Here is a 16577-nt window from a genome sequence, read left to right on the forward strand (position 1 = left end):
TTTAAGTTTTCTCTATAATTTTCTATATCTTTTGCTGGTCTAGAAGACCAACATTCTACACGTATCCTAGTATGCATGCATGCATGCTAAGTCTCTCCAGTCATGATTGTGTGATCCCATGACTGTGTGATCCCATGGACAGCAGCCCACCACGCTCCTCTGCCCATGGGACTCTCCAGGCAAGAATACTGGAGTGGGTTTCCATTTCCTTCTCTGATTTAATTGCTAAGTCACGTCTAACTCTTTGGAACCCCACGGACCTTAGCCCACGAGGCCCCTCTGTCTATGGGATTTGCCAGGCAAGAATACCGGAGTGGGTTGCCATTTCCTTCTCCCATATCCTATAGTAGTTACCATTAAAATTTAGCAAAATGAAATCCTAATAACATCTAACTACCATCAAATAATACAAGATCCTGAAATGGTGTAACTCTTATCAGCATCCCACCCCTAGCCACCTTACATGTTGTTGTCAGGTGTTTTAATTCTACCATGATTTTCATCCCCTGGTCATTATAGGTAGTTTTGTGTTTTATACAGATGCTATTTGAAATTACTCATAAGCATACCATCTTCTTTTCTCCAAGGTTCTTTTTTGTAAAACATATTTTCTAACAAATCATCTCTTAGAGTAAACAGTACTGTGTTTTAAAATTCTTTCCCAGGAGACTATATTTATTTCACTATATTCTTTAATGGTAGTTAGGTGGGAATACAGTTTTAGGATGACAATAAATGTATCAGCATTTGCGAACTACTATTTTACTGTTTTTTTGGGGCGGGGGGGACTCATATTACTGTTGAAAATTCTGCTTTCAGGCTATTAAAAAACAAATTTTTTTTTTTTTGCTATTTATACAAATAACAGGGCTTCCCGGGTGGTGCTAGTGGTAAAAGTACTTGCCTACCAATGCAGAAGACATAAGACATGCAGGTTCGATGCCGGGGTTGGGAAGAGCCTCTGGAGGAGGGCATGACAATTCACTCCAGTATTCTTGACTGAAGAATCCCATGGACAGAGCAGCCTGGTGGGCTACAGTCCATAGAGTCGCAAAGAGTCGGACATGACTGAAGCAACTTAGCAGCAGCAGCATACTACTAATATTGCAAGATAAATTAAATATTTATTGAGATCATGTTAATTTGAGTTTACACTAAATTAATACTGCATTTCTGGGCATTTCAAGATGACCCTGATACTGTCCTTGACAATGAAAGTGTAAGTTGTTCAGTGGTTTCCAATTGAACACCAGTTCTCCCGCATTGCAGGTGGATTCTTGACCGTCTGAGCCACCAGGGAGGCCCAAGAATACTGGAGTGGGTAGTCTATCCCCTTCTCCAGCAGATCTTCCTGATCCAGGAACTGAACCAGATCTACTGCTTTGCAGGTGGATTCTTTACCAGCTGAGCTGCCAGGGAAGCCCGATACTATCCTTAGTATTCCTGTAATAAAGTCTAATAATAGAGATTAATCTACAAATAGATACAGTTTATGCAAATGGTAAATATTGTGACAGAGGCTTGTGCATTATATTCAGGTAGATTTTAGAATACATCATTTGGTGCAGGGGGTGAGGGTGCAGGGAGAGGGTCAGATTATTATTAGCTAGAAAAGAAACAGTGGAAGGAGTATTTTGGTGAGCGAAAACTAAGTGAGAAAAGCCAATGGATATGTAGAAAACACAAATGTATGTATAACTACAGTCCATTTCCATGACTTGAATACAGCATAAAAAGTATGTATTCACCCCATCCTGGTATTCTTGCCTGGGAAATCCCACGAACAGAGGAGCCTGGTGGGCTATGATCTACAGGATTTCAAAGGGTTGGAAACAACTTAGTGACTAATCAACAACAAGCTTATGGAGAGACAAATATTAAAGGCCTTGAAGACAATGGTTCATATTGGTACATATCTTAGAAATAGTTAGCTCATAAAATTATCACATTTGCTAATTGATTAGATGTAGCAACTAAGAGATATAGAAAAATCTTGAATGATTTTTAAGGTGGAGTTTGAGCAACTGTATGAATTTTACAGATGCCATCTTCCAGTTTGGTCAGTTAGTGGGAGCTGCAGTTTAGTTAAAACTCTTAAAGGGAGGATATATAAATCCTGGTGTGTCCTTCAGGAGGATGGTACCCTGAAGATAACAGATGTTTAAAAATATGAATGTTCAGTGAAAGAAGTTTGTAAACTGCACTATCTGCCCAAGATACTGATGCTGTTTGTCAGACAGTTGAGTATCAGTCTATAAATTAAAATTGGGGAAATAGCAGTGAAAGGGTTGTTTACTTAATGCATCTGGAGGGAACAAGGAATGATATATACATGTACTCTTCTGAATAAAATATCCAAGGAATTACTAAACATAGGGCTTAATTTATGACCATAACACTAAGAAATCATGGCAAATATCCTGACCACAGAGAATTTTGTTCCCATAAAACTCAACAACTTAACAGTAATTGGAAAGTTTCATGATAAACTATACTTGGTGATTAGGGAAGTTGTTTAAATACTGTTTCACTAGAAATAAAACAGCAGCATAAATAAAAATGACAAAATCCCTTAAAATGTAAATATTTTTCATGCATTCTTTTATTTGGTAATTGTAATAGATTTCAGTCTTTGATTCAAAGATTATGATTCCCAATTTATAGATGACTCAAAGATACTTAGTACAAATCACCCAAAAGGTATGTAATGTAATATCTGTCTCTTAAGTCACTGACATAGAAGAATTGCTTAATACGAGAAGTAAAATATTTTAAATATTTTATTCAGGGAGATATCCATGATGGCTTCAATTGCTTCAAGGAAAAAGTCTATTTTAAAAATATGCGAGGATAGTGATTAATGGGTTGAGTGAGAGGTTTGAGATGAGAAGAGAGGGTGTAGAATAATTAAACATAGGGGTTGATACATATACACTATTGATATTATGTATGAAATAGGTAACTAGTGACAATATACTGTATAGCACAGGGAACTCTACTTAGTGTACTCCGGTGTCCTGAATGGGAAGAAAGTACAAAAGGAGGGGATATATGTATGTGTATATACATGTATGGGCTTCCCAGGTGGTGCTAGTGGTAAAGAACTCACCTGCCAATGCAGGAGATGTGAGAGACCCAGGGAGATTCAATCCCTGGGTCAGGAAGATCCCCTGGAGGAGTGCAAGGTAGCCCACTCAAGTCTTCTTGCCCATAATTAAAACTTATTTATACTCATCAACTAAATAATTGACAACTATTTCTCCCCCGAATAAAAGAATTCACCTGGCTCTCATATTCCTTCCTCTTTCCCAAGTCCAACATTGTGTTGATATTACCTAGACTTCAATTCAGTTCAGTTCAGTCTCTCTCCGACTCTTTGCGACCCCATGGACTGCAGCACACCAGGCCTCCCTGTCCATTGCCTACTCCCAGGATTTACTCAAACTCATGTCCATTGAGTCAGTGATGCCATCCAACCATCTCATTCTCTGTTGTCCCCTTCTCCTGCCTTCAATCTTTCATAGCATCAGGGGCTTTTCCAATGAGTCAGTTCTTCACATCAGGTGACCAAAGTATTGCAGTTTCAGCTTCAATATCAGTCCTTCCAATGAATAATCAGGACTGATTTCCTTTAGGATGGACTGGTGAGATCTTCTTGCTGTCCAAGGAACTCTCAAGAGTCTTCTCCAACACCATAGTTCAAAAGCATCAGTTCCTTGGTGCTCAGCTTTCTTTGTGGTCCAACTCTCACATGCATACATGACTACTGGAAAAACCATAGCTTTCACTAGATGGACCTTTGTTGGCAAAGTAATGTCTCTGCTTTTTAGTATGTTGTCTAGGTTGATCACAACTTTTCTTCCAAGAAACAAGTGTCTTTTAGTTTCATGGCTGCAGTCACCATCTGCAGTGATTTTGGAGTTCAAGAAAATAAAGTCTGTCACTGTTTCCACTGTTTCCTCATCTATTTGCCATGATCATGAATCAAAGCAAATTGGAAGTGGTCAAACAAGAGATGACCAGTGAAGATCGACATTTTAGGAATCAGCAAACTAAAATGGACTGGAATGGGTGAATTTAACTCAGATGATCATTATATCTACTACTGTGGGCAAGAATCCCTTCAAAGAAATGGAGTAGCCGACAAAGTCAACAAAAGAGTCCAAAATGCAATACTTGGATGCAATCTCAAAAAGAACAGAATGATCTCAGTTTGTTTCCAAGGCAAACCATTCAATATCACAGTAATCCAAGTCTGTGTCCTGACCAGTGATGCTGAAGAAATTGAACAGTTCTATGAAGAACTACAAGACATTCTAGAATTAACACCCCCCCCCCCAAAGATGTCTTTTTCATTATAGGGGGCTGGAATGCAAAAGTAGGGAGTCAATAAATGCCTGGAGTAACAGGCAAATTTGATCTTGGAGTACAGAATGAAATAGGGCAAAAGCTAAGTGTTTTGCCTAAAGAACGCACTGGTCATAGCAAACACCCTCTTCCAACAACAAAGAGAAGACTCTACATGTGGACATCATCAGATGGTCAATACCAAAATCAGATTGATTATATTTTTTGCAGATTTTGATGCTGGAAGGGATTGGGGGCAGGAGGAGAAGGGGACAACCAAGGATGATATGGTTGGATGGCATCACTGACTCGATGGATGCGAGTCTGAGTGAACTCTGGGAGTTGGTGATGGACAGGGAGGCCTTGTGTGCTGCAGTTCATGGGGTCGCAAAGAGTCGGACACGACTGGGCTACTGAACTAAAAGATGGAGAAGCTCTATACAGTCAGCAAAAAAAAAAAAAAAAAAAAAAAAGACCAGGAGCTGACTGTGGCTCAGATCATGAACTCCTTATTGGCAAATTCAGACTTAAATTTAAGAAAGTAGGGAAAACCACTAGACCATTCAGGTATGACCTCAATCAAATCCCTTAAGGTTATACAGAGAAAGTGACAGATAGATTCAAGGGATTACATCTGATAGAGAGAGTGCCTGATGAACTATGGATGGAGGTTCGTGACATTGTACAGGAGACAGGGATCAAGACCATCCCCAAGAAAAAGAAATGCAAAAAGGCAAAATGGTTGTCTGAGGAGGCCTTACAAATAGCTGTGAATAGAAAAGAAGTGAAAGGTAAAGGAGAAAAAGGGAAGATATACCCATTTGAATGCAGAGTTCCAAAGAATAGCAAGGAGAGATAGGAAAGCTTTCCTCAGTGATCAATGCAAAGAAATAGAGGAAAACAACAGAATGGGGAAGTCTAGAGATCTCTTCAAGAAAATTAGAGATACCAACGGAACATTTCATGCAAAGATGGGCACAATAAATGACAGAAATTGTATGGACCTAACAAAAGCAGAAGATATTAAGAAGAAGTGGCAAGAATACACAGAAGAACCGTACAAAAAAATCTTCATGACCCAGATTATCATGATGGTGTGATCACCAACCTAGAGCTAGACATTGTGGAATGTGTGCAAAGTCAAGTGGGCCTTAGGAGGCATCACTACAAACAAAGATAGTGGAGGTGATGGAATTCCAGTTGAGATATTTTAAGTCGTAAAAGATGATGCTGTGAAAGTACTACCTAGACTTACACTGTCTAAAAAATAGTCACTAGCCACATGCGGCTATTAAGGTTAACATTAATTTAAATATAATTGAAACATTCAGTTCCACGGTCACAGAAGTCATATCTCAAGTACTCAATAACTATGTTGCTGGTGACTCCCATGTTGCAGGGTGATGATATAGAAGACGTCCATCAAAACAAAAAGTTTTCTTGGATAGAATTACCTAGATTTTCAAATCAGGGAAATTATGAATACACTTTTGGGGGGCTATAATGATTTTGTTTTAGGATACATACATTTTATCAAGGTATTTGATCATCTCTGTTTCATATATCTCTTGTGGTATACTCTGGATTTTCTTTCTTCTTATTTATTAATTTATATAAAAGGCTTTCAAGTGGGTCTTTATGTCATTAATTTTTATAGCCCATAATGCTTGAGAATATTTTTGAATCAAACTCTGATAATTGAATAAAGAGTTTGGTTGGGCATAAAATCATAGTTCTAAGTTCTTTTCCTTCAATATTTTAAAATTGCTATTGTATTTTCTTCTTGCATCTATTACAGCTGTTGGAAAATGTGGTATCAATATAATCTTGGTTGTTTTCTATGTGATATACTATTTCTCTTGGAATCACTGGATTTTTTTCCTTTGTTTTAATGTTCCTAAATTTTCTATAACTAGCTAGGGGCACAATTTTTTTTTAATGTTTTGCTCCTCTTCTTCTTTTGACTTTCCATGGTTTTTCTCACACCATGCTCTTTTCTCTTTCTTAAGTCTGGAAAATTCATTTCCATTATTCAAGTTATTTCCTTATCTCTACTTTTTTGAATTTTCTGTCTTTGGGGAATTTTTATTATCTGGATTTTAACATTTCTACTATCATTTATCTTTGGAAATGTTTGCTTCCTTAATGTGTTATTTTGGGGTCAGCTACCTCATTTTTACATGACACTGTTACTTATTCCATTAAGCAATACATGTAGAGATGGACAGCCTCAGATATTGTCAGCTAGAAAAGCTAGAAAGTAGGAAGTTGATAAGTCTCCCATAGGCTGAAAAACCTCAAAGACCAGGAAAAAAGTCAGTTACTCAACACTCACAGACAGTTCTCAGAACTTCACCTTTTGCACCTAGAGAAACAACATTAGTAAGGAAAAGTCCTTAGTTAACTTCCTCTGTCAGTTAGAGCTGATGGGGTGGGAAAGCAACTTTCAGGGATTAGTCTCATTTCCTCTGAATTCTTACTGCTCAGGGTTTCTCTTTTGCCCTGATTTTATCCCTGAGTCCGCCAGGGCTTATCCCAGTTGTGGTAGGTATAGTAGACAACCGTAGTCAAAGCAAAGCTGGCAAACAGCCAGTGGAGCACAATGCATCCTGTTCCTGTCTTATTTACCCTCTCACAGACTTGCCCAAGCTGCCTCCTGATCCAAGCCAAAACCACACACAGAAATCTAAAAACAAGCCCACAGTCATTCCCACATTATCCAGGGAAGTCTTCCAGTTGTCTTAAGTTCTTCTTGGACCAAAGAAATAGTCAGCTGGGCCACATCAGCTCTTTGCTCCAAATCCCTGGATGATTTTTAAATATAAGCAAGATACACATGTTTTCTTTCCTCACTAAATTTGCTTAGAATTAGATCATTCTGTTGAATGAGTCCCTCAAAACCCCTTTCTAGTTATAAAACCAATTCATATCAAAGGTCACTTCTTTTTTCCTATTTGCTTCTCTATTTAGAGTTTCAAGAAAAAAGCAGAAGCCTAAATCAAATATCTCTTATATCTTTAGTTGTGAGACCCACACATTGCTAATGGAGGTATTATTTGAGGTCACTTGAGCCTTTGCATGTGGAAGATTTATCATCTCAAGAGAAATTAGAAGGCTCAAATGTAAGTTTGATTATGGCATTATCTTCAGTTACAACAAAATAAAAGGTGCCTATGAGTCAGTTCTTTGCATCAGGTGGCCAAAGTATTGGAGCTTCAGCTTCAGCATCAGTCCTTCCAATGAATACTCAGGACTGATTTCCTTTAGGATTGACTGGTTGGATCTCCTTGCAGTCCAAGGGACTCTCAAGAGTCTTCAACACCACAGTTCAAAAGCATCAATTCTTCAGCATTCAGCTTTCTTTATGGTCCAACTCACATGTCCATACATGATCACTGGAAAAAACCCTGATGCTGGGAAAAATTGAAGGCAGAAGGAGAAGGGGATGACAGAGGATGAGATGATTAGATGTATCACCAACTTGGTGGACATGAGTTTTAGCAAGCTCTGGGTGTTGGTGATGGATAGGGAAGCCTGGTGTGCTACAGTCCATGGGGTCGCAACAATTCAGACACGACTAAGTGACTGAAATGAACTGAAGATACCACTACACACCTATTAGAATGGCCAAAATCCAGAGCACTGATAGCATCAAATGCTGGGGAGGATGTAAAGCAATAGGAGTTCTCATTATATGCTAGTGGAAAAGCAAAATGTTTCAGCCACTTTGGAAGACAGTTTAGCATAACTATACAGTCCAGCAATCTCACTCCTTGGTATTTAGCCAAATGAATGAAAATTTAAGTTTGTGTAAATACCTGAATATGGACAATTACAGCAGCTTTCTCATAACTGCCATAAATTGGAATTAACTAAGATATCCTTCAGTAGTTGAATGGATAAATAAATAGCAGTATATCTAGAAATGGAATTTTATTCAGCAGTAAAAATAAATGAACTACTGAGAATGAAAAGACATGGAAGAAGCAAATGCATATGACCACGTGACAGAAGCCAATATGAGAAAAGTTACATACTTTTGATTTCAACTGTATGACAATGGTTTCTAGGGGCTAGGACAGTGGGAGGAAAGAATCTTCAGAAAAAAGAGGCAAGTACCTTACAAATGCTTCCCAGGTGGCTCAGTGGTCAAGAATCTGCCTGCCAATGCAGGAGATGCAGGTTTGATCCCTGGGTCAGTTTGATCACTGGATCAGGAAGATTCCTTGAAGAAGGGAATGACAACCCAGCAACCCACTCCAGTATTCTTGCCTGGAAAATCCCATGGATAGAGGAGCCTGAGGGCTACAGTCCATGGGGTTCCAAAAGAGTCAGACATGACTTAGAGACTAAACAATAACAACCATACAATACTTTGTCTAGTACTCTAATGGTGGCTATATGGCATCGTTGTGTGTTTGTCCCATCCCTAGGACACATAACACTAAAGATGGACCCTACATCAAGGCTGTATATTGTCACCCTGTTTATTTAACTTATATGCAGTGTACATCATGAGAAACACTGGGCTGGAAGAAGCACAAGCTGGAATCAAGATTGCTGCGAGAAATATCAATAACCTCAGATATGCAGATGACACCACCCTTATGGCAGGAAGTGAAGAGGAACAAAAAAGCCTCCTGATGAAAGTGAAAGTGGAGAGTGAAAAAGTTGGCTTAAAGCTCAACATTCAGAAAACGAAGATCATGGCATCTGGTCCCATCACTTCATGGGAAATAGATGGGAAACAGTGGAAACAGTGTCAGACTTTATTTTGGGAGGCTCCAAAATCACGGCAGGCAGATGATGATTGCAGCCATGAAATTAAAAGATGCTTCCTCCTCGGAGGAAAAGTTACGACCAACCTAGATAGCATATTGAAAAGCAGAGACATTACTTTGCCAACAAAGGTCTGTCTAGTCAAGGCTATGGTTTTTCCAGTGGTCATGTATGGATGTGAGAGTTGGACTGTGAAGAAAGCTGAGCACTGAAGAATTGATGCTTTTGAACTGTGGTGTTGGAAAAGACTCTTGAGAGTCCCTTGGACTGCAAGGAGATCCGACCAGTCCATTCTAAAGGAAATCAGTCCTGGGTGGTCTTTGGAAGGAATGATGCTAAAGCTGAAATTCCAGTACTTTGGCCACCTCATGCAAAGAGTTGACTTATTGGAAAAGACTCTGATGCTGGGAGTGATTGGGGGCAGGAGGAGAAGGGGACGACAGAGGATGAGATGGCTGTATGGCATCACCGACTCAATGGACGTGAGTTTGAGTGAACTCCGGGAGTTGGTGATGGACAGGGAGGCCTGGCGTGCTGCAATTCATGGGGTTACAAAGAGTCAGACATGACTGAGCAACTGAACTGAACTGAACTGAATGTAAATTAAGGATTTTGAATTGTAATGGTATATCAATGTAGTTTCATCTACTGTGACAAATGTACAACTCCAGTGGGGAATGTTGATAATGGGGGAGGTTGTGCATGTGGGGGGCAGGGCGCATATGGGAAATCTCTGTACCTTCCAGTCAATTTTACTGTGAACCTAAAACGTCTCTAGAAAATAAAATCTTTGTCTCCTCTCTACAGTCATGGGAATGAACCAAAATAAGATGAGTGAACCGTGAGTGTTTGCTGCAGCTAATCAGATTATCCCAATTGCTGGTTTCTGCTATAGTTGCATATAGGCTTCCCTGGCTGTTCAGTGGTAAAGAATCCGCCTGCAATGCAGGAGTTAGATTCCTGGGTCAGGAAGATTCCCTGGAGGAGGGCATGGCAGCCCACTGCAGTATTCTTGTCTGGAGAATCCCATGAACAGAGAAGTCTGGCGGGCTGCTGTTCATAGGTTCACAAAGACAGAAGTAATTGAGCACACATGCATAGCTGCATATATTCTGTTGCTTATACTTGATATCCTTATACAATTTCTCATTCAGCAACCACCAAGATAAATATAAGCATCTCAAATATAAATATAGTTTGTTCTTGATTCTTTACAAGTTGTTTCTGTTAATTTTTATAGTCCATGTGCATGTTCAGTTGCATCAGCCATGTCCGACTCTTTGCGGCCCTATGGACTGCAGCCCACCAGGTTCCTCCGTCCATGTGCTTCTCCAGGCAAGAATACTGAAGTAGGTTGTCATGCCCTTCTCCAGGGGATCTTCCCTACCCAGAGATCCAAACTGCATCTCCTGCATTGCAGCTGGATTCTTGACTGCTGAGCTGCCAGGGAAGCATTTGTATGGCACTAGCCTATGTATTCTGCAGATTCATTCCTCCCACATCCCTAGCCAAGCAGGAAGAACTGTGTTCCTTCTGAATCATTGATTTTTATTATTTGACTGGCTGGTTTGTTTTCCCAGTAGTCATGTGTGGATGTGAGAGTTGGACCATAAAGAAGGCTAAGCGCTGATGAATTGATGCTTTTGAACTGTGGTGTTGGAGAAGGCTCTTGAGAGTCCTTTGGACTGCAAGGAGATCCAACCAGTCCATCATGAAGGAAATCAATCCCAAATATTCATTGGAAGGACTGATGCTGAAGCTGAAGTGCCAATACTTTCACCACCTGATGAGAAGGGCTGGTTCATTAGAAAAGACCCTGATACTGGGAAAGATTAAAGGCAGGAAGAGAAGGGGACAACAGAAGACAAGATGGCTGTGGCATCACTGACCTGATGGACATGAGTTTGAGCTAGCTCTGGAAGTTGGTGATGGACAGGGAAGCCTGGCGTGCTCCAGTCTATGCAGTCGCAAAGGACTGAACAACTGAACTGAACTTAGCTGGCTGGCTTTGTCCTGTTTATATAATTTTATTATCCTTGTTGATAGTACATTAATTTTACTTTATGGACACTATAAATCTCCTATCAATCTTGTTTACTTCTCTTGTTTGTTTGCTTTTTTTTTCCCAATAGTTTGGAAGAGAACTTGGAGCACATACTTATCAACCATGTAGGGCTGTGTGTTTTATATTTCACTGGTCTCATCTTACCCATGGCTTTATGGTTTCTGGAATGTTATTGCTTTTTTTCCCTAGGTGAGATTTTTATTTTTTTAACTTTTTATTTTGTATTGAGATATAGCCAAGTAACAGACACTGTTGTGATAGTTTCAGGTAAACAGTGAAAGTACTCACCCATATATACTCATGTATCCAGTCTCCCCCAAAATCCCCTCCCATTCAGGCTGCCACTTAACATTGAACAGAGTTCCCTGTGCTATAAACTAGGTCCTTTTTGGCTATCCATTCTAAATATAGCAGTGTGTACATGTCCATCCCCAAATCCCTAACTATCCCTTCCATCCATCCTTTTCCCAGGCAACCACTGAAATATCTTGTTTTGCTTTCTAATTTTCTTTTATGCGTTTTGAAACCTGCTCAATTTGTGTGTGCAATGTATATAAATATATAAAAAGACTCAAAAATAAGTAAATAAAATGCATTATTGAGTAAATAAAATGCTTTATTTCAGTCTAACCTTGATAAACCTGCTGAACCATGACTTTATATATGCTATTGTTGAATCTCATTATCTTCCTAGAATGTCCCTTTCTTTTTATTTCCTTTATAGGCCTGACAAACCTACTATTTTAAGGTTTAAATGATACCTTCCTGAGAAACTTCTCATTCCCTTCTTTGACAAATTTTTCCCATGAGCTCCTTTATGCTGTTATTTTAGCAATGATTATATTTCCATATTTATTTATGTCATTTTTTAGAATGAGGCTGTGAGCCCTGGGACAGCATGGAAAGAGATTAATATTTCTGTCCTCTAGGTCAACATAATATAAATAAACTGGCATTTTTATAGATGTTTTAATTAAAGAACAAGAAACACAGGTAAGTGTAAGTTGCATAATGCATAAATCTAGAATCTGGACAGAAGACTTCTATTAAGGACTTGTTGACTATATAACATTTCAACACTCTTTGCTAATCATTAGTGGCCAGAATGGAGAGAAGAAATAGTAGTGGAGAGCCAAGAGACATAAGATTTGACTTCAATATCAGACAGATTGTCACTAGTAATATTGTAGAAAAGAAATGATAGCTGGAGATAAAATCGGATTTCCATACTTGGTACTATTAACACTAAATGTGCTTTCCTGTGCAAGATCGTTTTGCTGTAGACAGTTTGTGTAGAAGGAACTAAACTCTTAGATTCAGAAGAGTTGGGTTTGAGTCCCTATTTCAACAGTTCCTAGCTGAGTAATCTAGAGAAAAATATTCTCATTTTATTTTTGTTTTCTCATTGTAAAATGCATGCTTGCATGCTTAGCTGCTTAGTCATGTCTGACTTTTTGTGATCCCCATGGACTATAGTCCACCAGGCTCTTCCATCCATGGGATGCTCCAGGCAAGAATACTGGAATGGTTTGTCATTTCCTTCTCCAGGGATTATTCCTGACCCAGGGATTGAACCCAGGTCTCCTGCATTATAGGCAGATTCTTTACCATCTGAGCTACCAGGGAAGCCCCAGTGAAGACAATGTTAGAAGAATTAAATGAAGACATCTGTGCACACGTATATACACAGATTTGTATAAATCATATTGCATTCTATAATTATAAATTTTTACACTACCCTATGGTATTCTAACCTTTTAAAAAAATCACCAAATTTACAATCAGTTTTAATTTTTCTTTTTTATAAAAGTTTTATACATTCAGTGCTTGTTGATTTCCCCCAACTATCATTTCAGGGTTGTTTCACATGGCAGCCCCAAATCTTCAACAGTGTTGAGTTTAACCCAGAAGTTTTGACTGAGATTTAGATGTAATGGAAGAAAAGGAATATGAATGAGGATACGAAGAAAATTCTAAAAGCACTTCATAGGCAGAATAACCACAGAGAAAAATAGGGTCTCATTGATGAAATATCTACAGATAATAAGTAACTCGGCCCTATTTCCTGCTCAAAGACATGTGAAACAGTAGGCTGTACAGAGAGGGCCACACCTTTGACAAAGCCAAGAATGTAATTATGTTATGGGTAGATCCTAGACATATGGACATTATCTGCCCTTCTACACAATGGACATTTATTTCTCTTCTTTTCTCCTTTCCTTTTTTCAAAGAAAAACACGTGTCTTAGAAAATCCTATTTAGATATTGGCAATTTATGAATTGTTCATTGCATTTCATAGGTGTGGAAATTTAAAGATGCCCACAGAGTTCAAGTGATTTACTAAGTCTAAAAGGTTCAGTTCCGTTCAGTTGCTCAGTCGTGTGTGACTATTTGCGACCCCATGAATCGCAGCATTCCAGGCCTCCCTGTCCATCACCAAGTTCCGGAGTTCACTCAGACTCACGTCCATCGAGTCAGTGATGCCATCCAGCCATCTCATCCTCTGTCGTCCCCTTTTCCTCCTGCCCCCAATCCCTCTCGGCATCAAAGTCTTTTCCAATGAGTTAACTCTTCGCATGAGGTGGCCAAAGTACTGGAGTTTCAGCTTTAGCATCATTCCTTCCAAAGAAATCCCAGGGCTGATCTTCTTCAGAATGGACTGGTTGGATCTCCTTGCAGTCCAAGGGACTCTAGTTAATCGTAAAACCAGGGGAATTGTCTCTGCTTTTATCCTGATGTGTTGTATATTTCCCCCACATAGCAATTTTGTTGTTGTTGTTGTTCAGTCACTAAGTTGCATCTGACTTTTTGTGACCCCATAGACTGCAGCATGCCAGGCTTCCCTGTCCTTCACCATCTCCTGGAGTTTGCTCAAACTCATGTTCATTGAGCTGGTGATGCCATCCAACCATCTTATCCTCTATCATCCCCTCCGCCTCCTGCCTTCAATCTTTCCCAGCATCAGGGTCTTTTCCAATGAGTCAGTTCTTTGCATCAGGTGGCCAAAGTATTGGAGTTTCAGCATCAGTCCTTCCAATGAATATTCAGGGTTGATTTTCTTTAAAATTAACTGAGTTTGATCTCTGTGCTGTCCAAGGGACTCTCAAGAGTAAATGCCAGCACCACAATTCAAAAGCATAAATTCATTTTTTTTACTTTTCCTTATGCTTTTCTGTACATTTTCTTCAATTTTCTCTTGACTTTCTCCAGTTCCCCATCTGACACTTCAGCTTTCCACTAGATCTGCTCAGCTTGCTATTGGAAAATAAGACCAAAGGAATTTCTGCCTAGAACTGACTCCTGTGGACTCCATTCTGGTTATAGTCACACTTGGCCTGTGACTCAGGGTCCTTGTCTATGAAAGTGTTAGTCACTCAGTCATGTCTGACTCTTTGCAACCCCGTGGACTGTAGCCCTCCTACCAGGCTCCTCTGTTTATAGAATTCTCCAGGCAAGAATACTGGAGTGGGTGGCCATTCCCTTCCCTGGGGATCTTCTCAACCCAGGGATCAAACCTAGGTTTCCTATATTGCCGGCAGATTCTTTAACATCTGAGCCACCAGGGAAGCCCCTTCTCTATGAGAAATGCAACAATTTTTTTGCAGTTGAGGGGCTGAGATCCCATTCCTCAGAAGTTACTAGGATGACCAGATGGAGACCATTATCTATAGTCAGATTATCATCACCCTCTTTTTCATTTAGACAAACTTATAGGCTTTCTTTAGTTCCCCATTAGGGTTATACAATAAGGATTTCAACACTAAGTTCACATGGATGCTTGGTAAGGCTGAGAAAACAACCTGAGTTGTGGTTTTTACTAAGAAAAGAACAGCAAGAACTTTGCTTTAAAACAAGGTTCTAAAATACTAAGACTAAAGTGAATAAAATTATCACTTAAAAGGACACTCATCAAGAAGCAAAGTGTGAAAAGCATGTCTGGGTTAGGAAATGAGAAAGTCTGAACACCATGATAGTGTGTATGAGGATGTGGACACCCAGAGATTGTCTCTAGCAGTTGTAAACAGAAAATATATGAAAATGATATTAGGGGACTTCCCTGGCAGTCCAGTGGTTAAGACTTCACTTTTCCAGTTAGGCAGCTAAGATCCGACATGCTTTATGGCCAAAAACCAAAACATAAAACAGAAGCAATGTCGTAACAACTTCAATAAAGACTTTAAAAATACTTTATAAAAATTGATATTAGGCTACTCAGACTTTAAAGGGCTTCCCTTGTAGCTCAACTGGTAAAGAATATGCCCACAATGCCGGAGATCTGGGTTCAATCCCTGGGTTGGGAAGATCCCCTAGAGAAGGGAAAGGCTATCCACTCCAGTATTCTGGCCTGGAGAATTCCATGAACTGTATAGTCCATGGGGTCACAAAGACTCGGACATGACTGAGTGACTTTCACTTCACATCAGGCTTTAAAAAGAATGATATTCTGAAATATTCTACAGCATGGATGAACTTTGAAAACATTGTGCTAAGTGAAATAAATAAGTTACAAGAAAGAAAAAAAAATACTGTATAATCCCACCTATTACGGTACCTAGAATCAGCACGTTTATATGGACAGAAGGTAGAAGAAAGGTTATCAGGGCCTGGGGGAAGTAATAATGGGAAGTTATTTAATGGATACAGAACTTCTGTTTGAGGTAATGAATGAGTTCTGAAAATAGATAGTGGTGATGGGTACACAGCATTGCGAATGTACTTAATGCCACTGAATTGTGAAGTTGGAACTGGTTAAAATGGCAAATTTTATATACATATTTTTTCAAGAGAACAACTAGGTTTTAAAAAACAGGCAAAGGAACCAAATAAACATTTATCCAAAGAAGACAGACAAATGACTAGCAGGTATATAAAAAGGTGCTCAACTTCACTGATCGTCAGGGAAATGCAAATCAAAATCACAATGAAATATCACCTCATACCTGTTAGGATGGCTAGTATTGAAAAGGCCAGAGACAACGTGAGTTGGTGATGGTGTGGAGAAAAGGGAAACTTTGTGCACTGTTAGTTGGAGTGTAAATTGGGGCACCACTATGGAAAACAGTACAAAGATTTCTCAGAAAAATTAAAAATGGAACTACCATATGTTTCAGCACTTCCATCTCTGGATATTTATATAAAAGAAGTGAAATCAGGATCTCAAAGAGTTATCTGCAATCCCTTGTTCATTGCAGCATGTTTCATAATACCCAAAATGTGAAACAATGTAAATGCCCATCAATAAATGAATGAATTTTTTTTAAATATGGTTTTTCCAGTAGTCATGTACGGATGTGAGAGCTGGACTGTGAAGAAGGCTGAGTGCAGAAGAATTGATGCTTTTGAACTATGGTGTTGGAGAAGACTCTTGAGAGTCCCTTGGACTGC

This window comes from Ovis aries, chromosome 2 (assembly GCF_016772045.2).
Source record: "Ovis aries strain OAR_USU_Benz2616 breed Rambouillet chromosome 2, ARS-UI_Ramb_v3.0, whole genome shotgun sequence".
Taxonomy (NCBI): domain Eukaryota; kingdom Metazoa; phylum Chordata; class Mammalia; order Artiodactyla; family Bovidae; genus Ovis; species Ovis aries.